At 49.1% G+C, this 8,376-nt stretch overlaps 1 long non-coding RNA gene across 1 annotated transcript; it reads right to left on the reverse strand.

Moving 5' to 3' along the window:
- Positions 1-3,665: 3,665 nt before the first annotated feature.
- On the reverse strand, positions 3,666-8,370 carry LOC113616940 (uncharacterized). Its single transcript, XR_003431451.1, has 4 exons — positions 8,108-8,370; positions 6,922-7,021; positions 5,508-5,627; positions 3,666-4,013 (listed from the first exon to the last, which is right to left on the reverse strand). It is a non-coding gene; the product is annotated as an uncharacterized LOC113616940 (long non-coding RNA).
- Between the last annotated feature and the right edge of the window lie 6 nt (positions 8,371-8,376).

An 8,376-nucleotide genomic window follows, 5' to 3' on the forward strand; every position in this document is an offset into this window, starting at 1 on the left:
CTGAGGTGAACTTCCTAAAGGTGCTTTTATGTGTGATTGACACAGTGGTTTCCCAGCTCATTCAGGCCCAAGACAGCTTTAAAATCATTGCTTTAAACCCCATAGATTTTATTATTATGGAAACTTATTGTAAACAGGAAACATTCTATTACTGCTATAATGGAAAATCAATGTCTTTTACCATAAATACAAAGAAATGATTAAAAAAAACAAGCAAAACAAAAACAAAAAACAGGGATAACTAAACAATAGTGTTGAAATCTGTTTAGATGCAGTTGCCTGCCTACAGAGTCCCACGTTTGGGCTGTGTGGTTACAAAGAGACAGACTAGACACAGAAGGGGTGGAAGTCAGACTAGCCGCGAAGTGAATGGGAGGCAGACGCAGCCTGTAAGGGACTGGGGACTTCCATGAACGGTGCCAGGGTCACCCTGGTTACAGCTCAAGCAGGGATGAGGGAAAGAAGGAGAAGTGAACAGAGTTAAGGGGCCTGGAAAGGGTGAGACCATTCGTGCAGCAGACGAAGCATCCCCAAAGCGGGTTCAGCCTCGCATCCAGGGGAGGAGCCCTCCGTGGCCCCTGAAGGCAGGGCCAGGAGCCTTGGGCTTGAGACCCAGCTGTGCTGCTTACCAGCGGTGTGACCCTGGGTGGGTTTCCTCCCTAAGATGGAAATGCCCAGTCCTGTGTCCAAAGACTGTCATGAGGACAAAGGAGGGCCATGTGCTGAGCGCCTGTGCCCATCAGCTTCATCATCTCCCAGGGGCGACTGTCCTCCCAGAACCGGCACCTTAGAAGCTGTGAAGGCTTTAAAGGCTCCTCCTGTTACCAGCCTGTGCTAAGCACTGTACTCTGCAGGCATCTTCTCATGGCCCATACCATCTGTATCCCCATTGCACAGATGGAGAGTCAGGGAGAGGTGTTGTACCCAGGCTGAGAAAAGGGTCAGGGGGGACTTGGGTCTGGGTGGGAGTGGGGGGAATGTTGGGAGAGGAAGAAGCTGGAGCTGAGGCCTCCAGAGAGAGAAGGGGCCAGAGAGAATCTTTGCCTTTGCTCAGGGTCAGCCCTGCTCAGAAGATGAAGCAAACCAGGCGACCATGGTCACACCTCACTCCTCCACCTCGGGCTGATGTCAGTCATTGCTGTGGTGATGAAAATATTATCATACAATAGTCCTGATGATGTCTTTACTTCACTGTTGTTATTGTGGGAGAGGGCACAGCTCACTCTGACACACAGCGCGGGTCCTGGGGAGGCACACTTTTTTCCCTCGCTTGACCTTGGGATCTGCTAGGCCCCATGCAACACCCCCACGTTAAGTGCATGCTGTCATAGCCCAGTCCTTCCCCTGTGCCCTGTCCCCAGAGCCACCCTACCCTGGCCATTCTCTGGTGTCTCAGAGCATAAGCACAGCCCTCTGGGAGGCCCTCAATGGGACAGGTGCCTAGCACTGGGTTCGGAGCCAGGAAAACACCCCCTTCCATGACAGCCTAGGTGGGGTAGGTCATGCTGATCTCGAGGGTGTGGCGGCTTGAAGCAGGATCTCAGTTCCCTGACCGGGAATCAAACCCAGGCTGTGGCGGTGAAAGTGCTGAATCCCAACCACTAGACCACAAGGGCCGGTGGGCTTGAAACAGGACCTCAGTCCTTGTCTTCTTTGAAGAAAGAATTCAGCAAAGAGAAAGAAGGTAGGGAAGCAGATAAAGCATTTATTAGAAGAAAAGTCCATGCGGAAAGACACACGGTTGGGCTCAGAGAGAGAGAGAGTCATGCTTTTGGGGTGGCTTGAATTGCTTATATGGCTGCAGTTCTCCGGGTTCCCTCTAGCCAATCACCTTGATTCATCTTGCTTTGTGCCCATATTTGGTCTGACTCAGGGTCCTACCCAAGGTGCACATGCATCTTTAAGCCAAGATAGATTCCAGCGTGAGAGTCTCTGAGAGGTTGGCAGGACATATTATGGGCTAGCGCCCCCTCCATTTTCTGACCCCTGAGGAACCGTTTTGTGCATGTGTAGTCCAGGAGGTCTCCTTGACCTCAAGAATGAAACATATGGTAGTCTTATCTTTTTACTCAGGCGGAGCTGAGCTTCTCTCTGCTCCTGCCTTTATCTTTTCCTTGAAATGTCAGCAGGAGACAAGCTCCAGCTGCTGAGCCTGGAGCCCGTCTACCTTCTACCTCAATGCCAGGGTCTGTTCACCCCGACTGCCTGTGGAGGTATCCACTGGAGTGCCAGAACTGTCTGGGAGCATGTGTGTGTGAGACTGTGGTTGTATAAGTCTGCATGTATGAACCTGTGTGTCTGAGTTTCTGTGTCTGTGAGCATCTCGATTGTGAACGTGAATTTCCCACTGCACAGCACTGAGACATTGAGTGTCTCTGTTTTTCTCTGTACGCATTTGTGTCTGCACCTTTTCACTGAATGAGTGTACGTTGGTTGTGCAAATCCATGTGTGTGTGTGTGTCTCAGGGCATATGGGTCCGTGGAGTTGTGTCTGTGTTTTATATGTGTGTGACTGTGCTGTGTATGAAGTTGCTGTCCCTTTGGGTGTTCCTGATTGTATCTGTGTGTTTGTCTTCTTTTTGTGCCTGTGTGTATGTGGCTGTGTTCTGTGTCTATGTCTCTGCCTACATGTCTGTGTGTGTGTGTGTGTGTGTGTGTGTGTGCGTGTGTGCGCGTCCTTGGGGTGTGTGTGGGTCTGCCCTGGGGGGCTGTCTCACATGGCCCTGAGTATGTGTACTTGTGTGTGTATGTGTGTGTGTTCCCCCCAGGGTGTCCTTGCCTGCGTTGGTCTGTGTGTGAGCTGCCCATGAGCCCAACACCTGAGTCCCCAGGTGAGGCTGGGGGTGATTCTTTACCTGTGCGTCTCTGTGTTTGTGATGTCTGTATATTACCATGTGAGTGTGTGTATCTGTGCACCTCAGAAGAGGGCAGCTGCAGAGGGGATCTCCCTCTGAGTGACCGCGCCCCCAGGAATGGGTGAGAAGGAGACAATATGAGCTTCTCTCACCCCCAGGCTCAGCCTCTTCTGCCTCTGCTCCTTCCAGCCTCTGGTGGTTCCATCTCAGGCCAGAAGGATGGATGGAGTGAAGGGTTAGTTCACAGGACCAAGGCCAGGGGGGTCAGAGGGCTCTGGATGGCAGAGGGCATTACACAGTATAAGGAGAGGTGTCTGGGGAGGACTCCTGGGTCCCTGGGAAGGGCTGGACGAGTCCTGCAGGGTTCCTGGGCCCCCAGAGGGCAGGTACTCACTCACCTGCACTGGTCCAGGCTGGGACCTGCAAGCAGCAACAGCAGCAGAATTATTGGTGGGACGAGAGGCAGTGGGTCCACTGGAGGGTGCAGGTGAGGGATGGTGTGGCAGGCAAGTGTCGTCACCAGGCTGGGCTGCCCTCCCCTCTTCTCCATTCCCCAGACACCACACTTGCCCTGCCTCCCGCCTCACCCCCAGTTGGGCAGAGGCAAGCCAGGCAGGAGCAGACCCCGGGGGCCACATGGACTGTTCCTCCTAGACCTCTATGTCCTGGTCGTCGACTGGGTCACAGAGTTTCTGGAACCAGGAGGGAGAATCAGGCCCTGGGGCAGTCTCTGATGGGGGTTGGGGGAATTACGAGGGACAGCATTTAGCACTGGATCTTTCCCAGAATAAACGCACAACAGACTCACTGTGGATGCTGAGTCAGTATTTAATTTGCTTCAGCCCCATTCTGAGTGCTCAGCTGGGCAATCTGAAAGGAACAGGGAACTTGGAGGAAGGATAGTGATTGATATTAATTTAAACGAACAAAAATGCTGGAATGTTGACACTGCTGGCTCTCTTTCAAGTCAACTGTCTCAGCGTTCCTCTCCTCACCCTCACCATCGTGAGGAACCTGAGGCCGCCAGGCATTTGGCCAACATCACACAGTGGTTTCTGAGTTTACTGCCAATTACATCTGACCAAACTCCTTCTTCCGGAGTTCACTTCTTTTTATCTTGCCAGTGATGGTTTTGGGCAGCTCTGAGACAAACTCCACCTGGTTGAGGATAAAGCAAACACATTCTGACTAAGTCTCCCCCGTCATTTTCTATCAACCCTCAGCTCTCCTCCTTTGCCCTCTCACAGACCCCAGACAGGCTGGTGCCATGTGGGGGCCTTAATGGGGTCCACCATTTATGTCAGATTCTCCTCTGACCTCCTGAAGTTGGATGCAGCCCTTTGATGTACTTTGACCAGTGAAATATGAGAAGGAGTGAAGTGTGCCACATTTAACAGAAAAGGTGGGAGTCATTGAGACAGGCCACCCCCTCTGTCCATCTCTTCTAGTGCTCTGGGAGGTACCTACGTGGTGGCTGCTCCTTTATCCTGGTCCCAGGATGAGGGGATGTGGAGCAAAGGCTCCGGGAAAGCTATGGTGGACAAGTGGCGTGAGCAAGAAAGACACCATCCTTGTTATAATCCACTGCAACTTTGGGACTCTTTGTTACCCACAGTAACATGTAGCCCTTCCTGACTGGTTCGCATCCTCTACTCTACTCTCGAAAAAGCATCAGATGCTAATGTTAGCAGCATGAACTCTGTTGTCAGATACACATGGGGTTGAATTCCAGCTTCTATTTACTCTAATCTCAGGCAACTTACTTTGAGTCTCTAAGCCTCAGTTTCCTCTCTGTAGACTGGGATGATTATCTCAGGTTGTGGAGAGGATTAAATGAAATAATAATGCATGTAAAGCATTGAGTCCAGGGCCTGGTACACACAGTAAATGCTCAATAAATGTTAGCTATATAGCTTTATAATATGTATTGATTGTAAACATTCAGACAATGCAGCAAAGTATTACTACAAAAGAAGGAAATTTTAACTTGTTTTTAAACATATCAGATAGCACTACGTATGTTATTTCTTAGCCTGCTTTTTTATCTCAATAATATATTATTATGATATTTTATGTTAAAAATCTGCATCATCAGTTTAAATTACAGAATAATATTAAATTCCATGAGTAATTTCATCATTTCTCTATTGCTGCACAGTTTTATAGCTTGTGCACAGCATTTAAAACAAATGAAGTTGAACAAAAAATATCAGAATGTATTACATGCTGTTAGGGTAAATATCATTTTGTTCTTTGTTGTTTGCTATGTATGTATATGGGTGTTGGGTTGCAGTACAGAATCTATTTCTCACGACAGAATGTTTTTTAATAGCTTGGAAATTGCTGGTTTGGGTGTCTTTTTCAAATTTTGAAAGATTATAAATAACCTTCCTGGATATCCTTGGGCAATTGTCTGATTTTTTTCTTTAGGCTGACACTCCAGCAAAGGATGAGTTCCTGACACAGGATCAAGGTTCCATCCGATTCAGTGGGCTCCCTCACACCCCTAAGCTGAAATGCTGCTTCTGCAGAGAAAAATATTAGTGCTCTTGGCCTCTTAGGCTTCACCCCAGACACTGTATGAGACTTGAGGCAGTGGAGCCCCCAGAACCACTCACAGGGACCAGACCCCATCCATCTGCTCTCGCTCACCTTCCTTGGGTACTTGTACGGGGCTGTCACTGACTTCACATGCTGCTGCAGCTCCTTGGTGAGCTGGTCTCGATCATGGGACAGGAAGTTTGGGGTCAGGACAATGAAAGCCTTCACTACCTGCAGTGAAGAACCAGAATGGAGGCTCAGGGCGAGTGACAACCAAAGTATAGTTTAAGGAGTAAATGCCTGGGACTTCCCTGGAGGTCCAGTGGTTAAGACTCTGCACTCTCACCACAGGGGCCGCGGGTTCGATCCCTAATCAGGGAACTAAGATCCCGCGTGCCATGCCACACTGCGCGACCAATAAATAAATAAATAGAAATTTAAAAATAAAGAGTAAATGTTTACTAAATTAATGGGAAAACAAACTGACAGCAGAGCCTTTGGAAATCCCGGGTTCAAATCTCAACGCTTCCAATTTCCACTCTTTGCCTTGGAATATTACTTAACCTATCTTAATCTCGATCTCCTTCTCTACGAAATGGGGAGAGGACAGGTTTATTCCTCATCAGGTTCACGTAAAGATTCCATGAGATAATACACATAAAACGTGAAGCCAGGGCTTCCCTGGTGGTGCAGTGGTTGAGAGTCCGCCTGCCGGTGCAGGGGACACGGGTTCGTGCCCTCTTACGGGAGGATCCCACATGCCGCGGAGCGGCTGGGCCCGTGAGCCATGGCCGCTGAGCCTGCGCGTCTGGAGCCTGTGCTCCGCAACGGGTGAGGCCACGGCAGTGAGAGGCCTGCGTACCGCCAAAAAAACACCAAAAACCAAAAAAAAAACCCCGTGAAGCCTGTTTAAATGTATTTGTATTCCTATCATTGTTAACATCACCATTTTCACTATTATTTTAGGTAGAGTTCTGTGGGCATTTAATAATAGTTAAGACCTTGTGGGCATTTAATAACGTTGGTAATTTATTAGTTTCCTATTATTATTCATGTCCTCATTTAACTTCTCAGGGACTGTACATAGAAGGTGTTCAATAAACACTTGTTGAATCAAGGATGCATGCTCTGGAGCCAGAGTGCTCAATTTCCCACCACTTAATAGCAGTGTAATCCAGGCAAGTTATTTAACTTCTTTATGCCTCTGTTTCCTTCTCTGCATAAAGGTATCAAAAGAGTCCTTAATTCATTGTGTTCTGTGAGGGATAAATGAGCTGACACCCAGTAAGAGCTGATTAACTGCTAGATGGCAGCAGCAGCAGCATTCACTATCAGCTTCATTTCAGTCACAGATGAGGCCACAGTGCCCCCTGCTGACCACATCGTGTAAGTGCACATGCACACCAACCATGCCCTCGCTTCATCCTAGGTCCAAGGCTGGGTAGGTATGGCCGGGAAGTTTTCCCCTCACCTGCCTTCCCAGCCCCACGCCCAGCCACGATGACCTCCACGTCCCGTTCCTCACCTCCCCTCGAATCGGGTCCGGGCTGCTCACCACAGCGGACTCAGCCACCGCTGGGTGCTCTGCCAGGGCGTTCTCCACTTCTGCCGGCCCAATGCGGTACCTGCAGGACCAATGGTTCCTTCTGAGCCAATTCCCGGGCGAGGGTGACCCAGGCCCTCAGATCGCATCTTTTGGAGAGACACATCTTACCTTGGCACGGAGGATATCTGTCACAGGGCGCCAGGGCCTGTGTAATGGGACTGAAATGTGAAGTCCTAAACGTTCCATGCTAAGAAATACAAGGCTCAGGTGCCCCCCAGGTGAGAGAGGAGGTGAATGCTTCATCCTCCCAGAGCTCTGGGGCTTGGCTCAAGCTCAAGCAGCTTCCCCTGGCATGAAAACTCCTTAGCTTAAACATTTGTACAAATTTTACAGCCTGTTCCTCACTATATCAGCACTGGTTTTAGAAATTAAAAGCAACAAACTCAATTTTCCTGAAATTCCCAAGAAAACATGTTATTCTAGTGTAACGTGTCATTTTTTTTCTTTATAAATCATGTAAGAGTTAGGAACAACAGACTTGGAGTCAGACCGCCTTTGTTCAAATCTGGGCTGCACCCTGTACTGTCTTTGAAACTTCAGGCAACGTTTTTCACTGCTCACTGACTCCGTTTGCTCATGTAAAATGGGCATAATCATGGGAATTCCCTGGCCATCCAGTGGTTAGGGCTACGTGCTCCCACTGCAGGGAGCACGGGTTCAATCCCCGCTCGGGGAACTGAGATCCTGCATGCCGCGCACTTGGGGCCTCCACACACATACCCTCCCCCCACAAAATAAAATAAAATAAAATAAAATGGGCATAATCACATCTACCTTACAGCATTGGGAGGTGGTTCGTATAAAGCTCTACAGAGAGTACTGTCACATAATACGTATTCTAGAAAGGTGAATTTTATTATTGTTTTTGTTGTTGTTATGTGCTTCTGTGACACGTTCATTACAGGAGCACAGAGTAAGCTCCCTCAACAAATAGGGCCCAAAGTCAAGTTTTCCTTCCCAGTGCCTCTAACTTGCATGATGTCTTACTTTGGTTCAGAGTTAGGCTGAGAGTCCATCACCAAGGCATGAAGGAATGTCTGGGCATGCTACCTCCCACCAGGCTCGTGAGGGTGGTACCTTCTGGTTCAGCGTCAGCCACACCTACCCGGAGGCATTGATGACATCGTCGGCCCTCCCCAGGAACCAGAAGTAGCCCTCTGCATCAACAGTTGCTCTGTCCCCACTGTTGTAAAAGTCCCCACACTCCACTTCGGCTGTCTTCACTGGGTTACTCTGCAAAGAGAACGACACTCCTCTGTCAAAAACAGTGAGTTTAGAGATGATGAGCTACAACAATGAGCTCAGAACTGGGTTTGACTCCTGCTTCTGGCTCTACCTGGCACCTGGGCAATTTTTATAATCTCTCTGAGTCTA

Source organism: Aethalodelphis obliquidens, unplaced genomic scaffold (genome assembly GCF_003676395.1).
Source record: "Aethalodelphis obliquidens isolate GAN/ISIS:26980383/991018 unplaced genomic scaffold, ASM367639v1 scaffold977, whole genome shotgun sequence".
Classification (NCBI taxonomy): domain Eukaryota; kingdom Metazoa; phylum Chordata; class Mammalia; order Artiodactyla; family Delphinidae; genus Aethalodelphis; species Aethalodelphis obliquidens.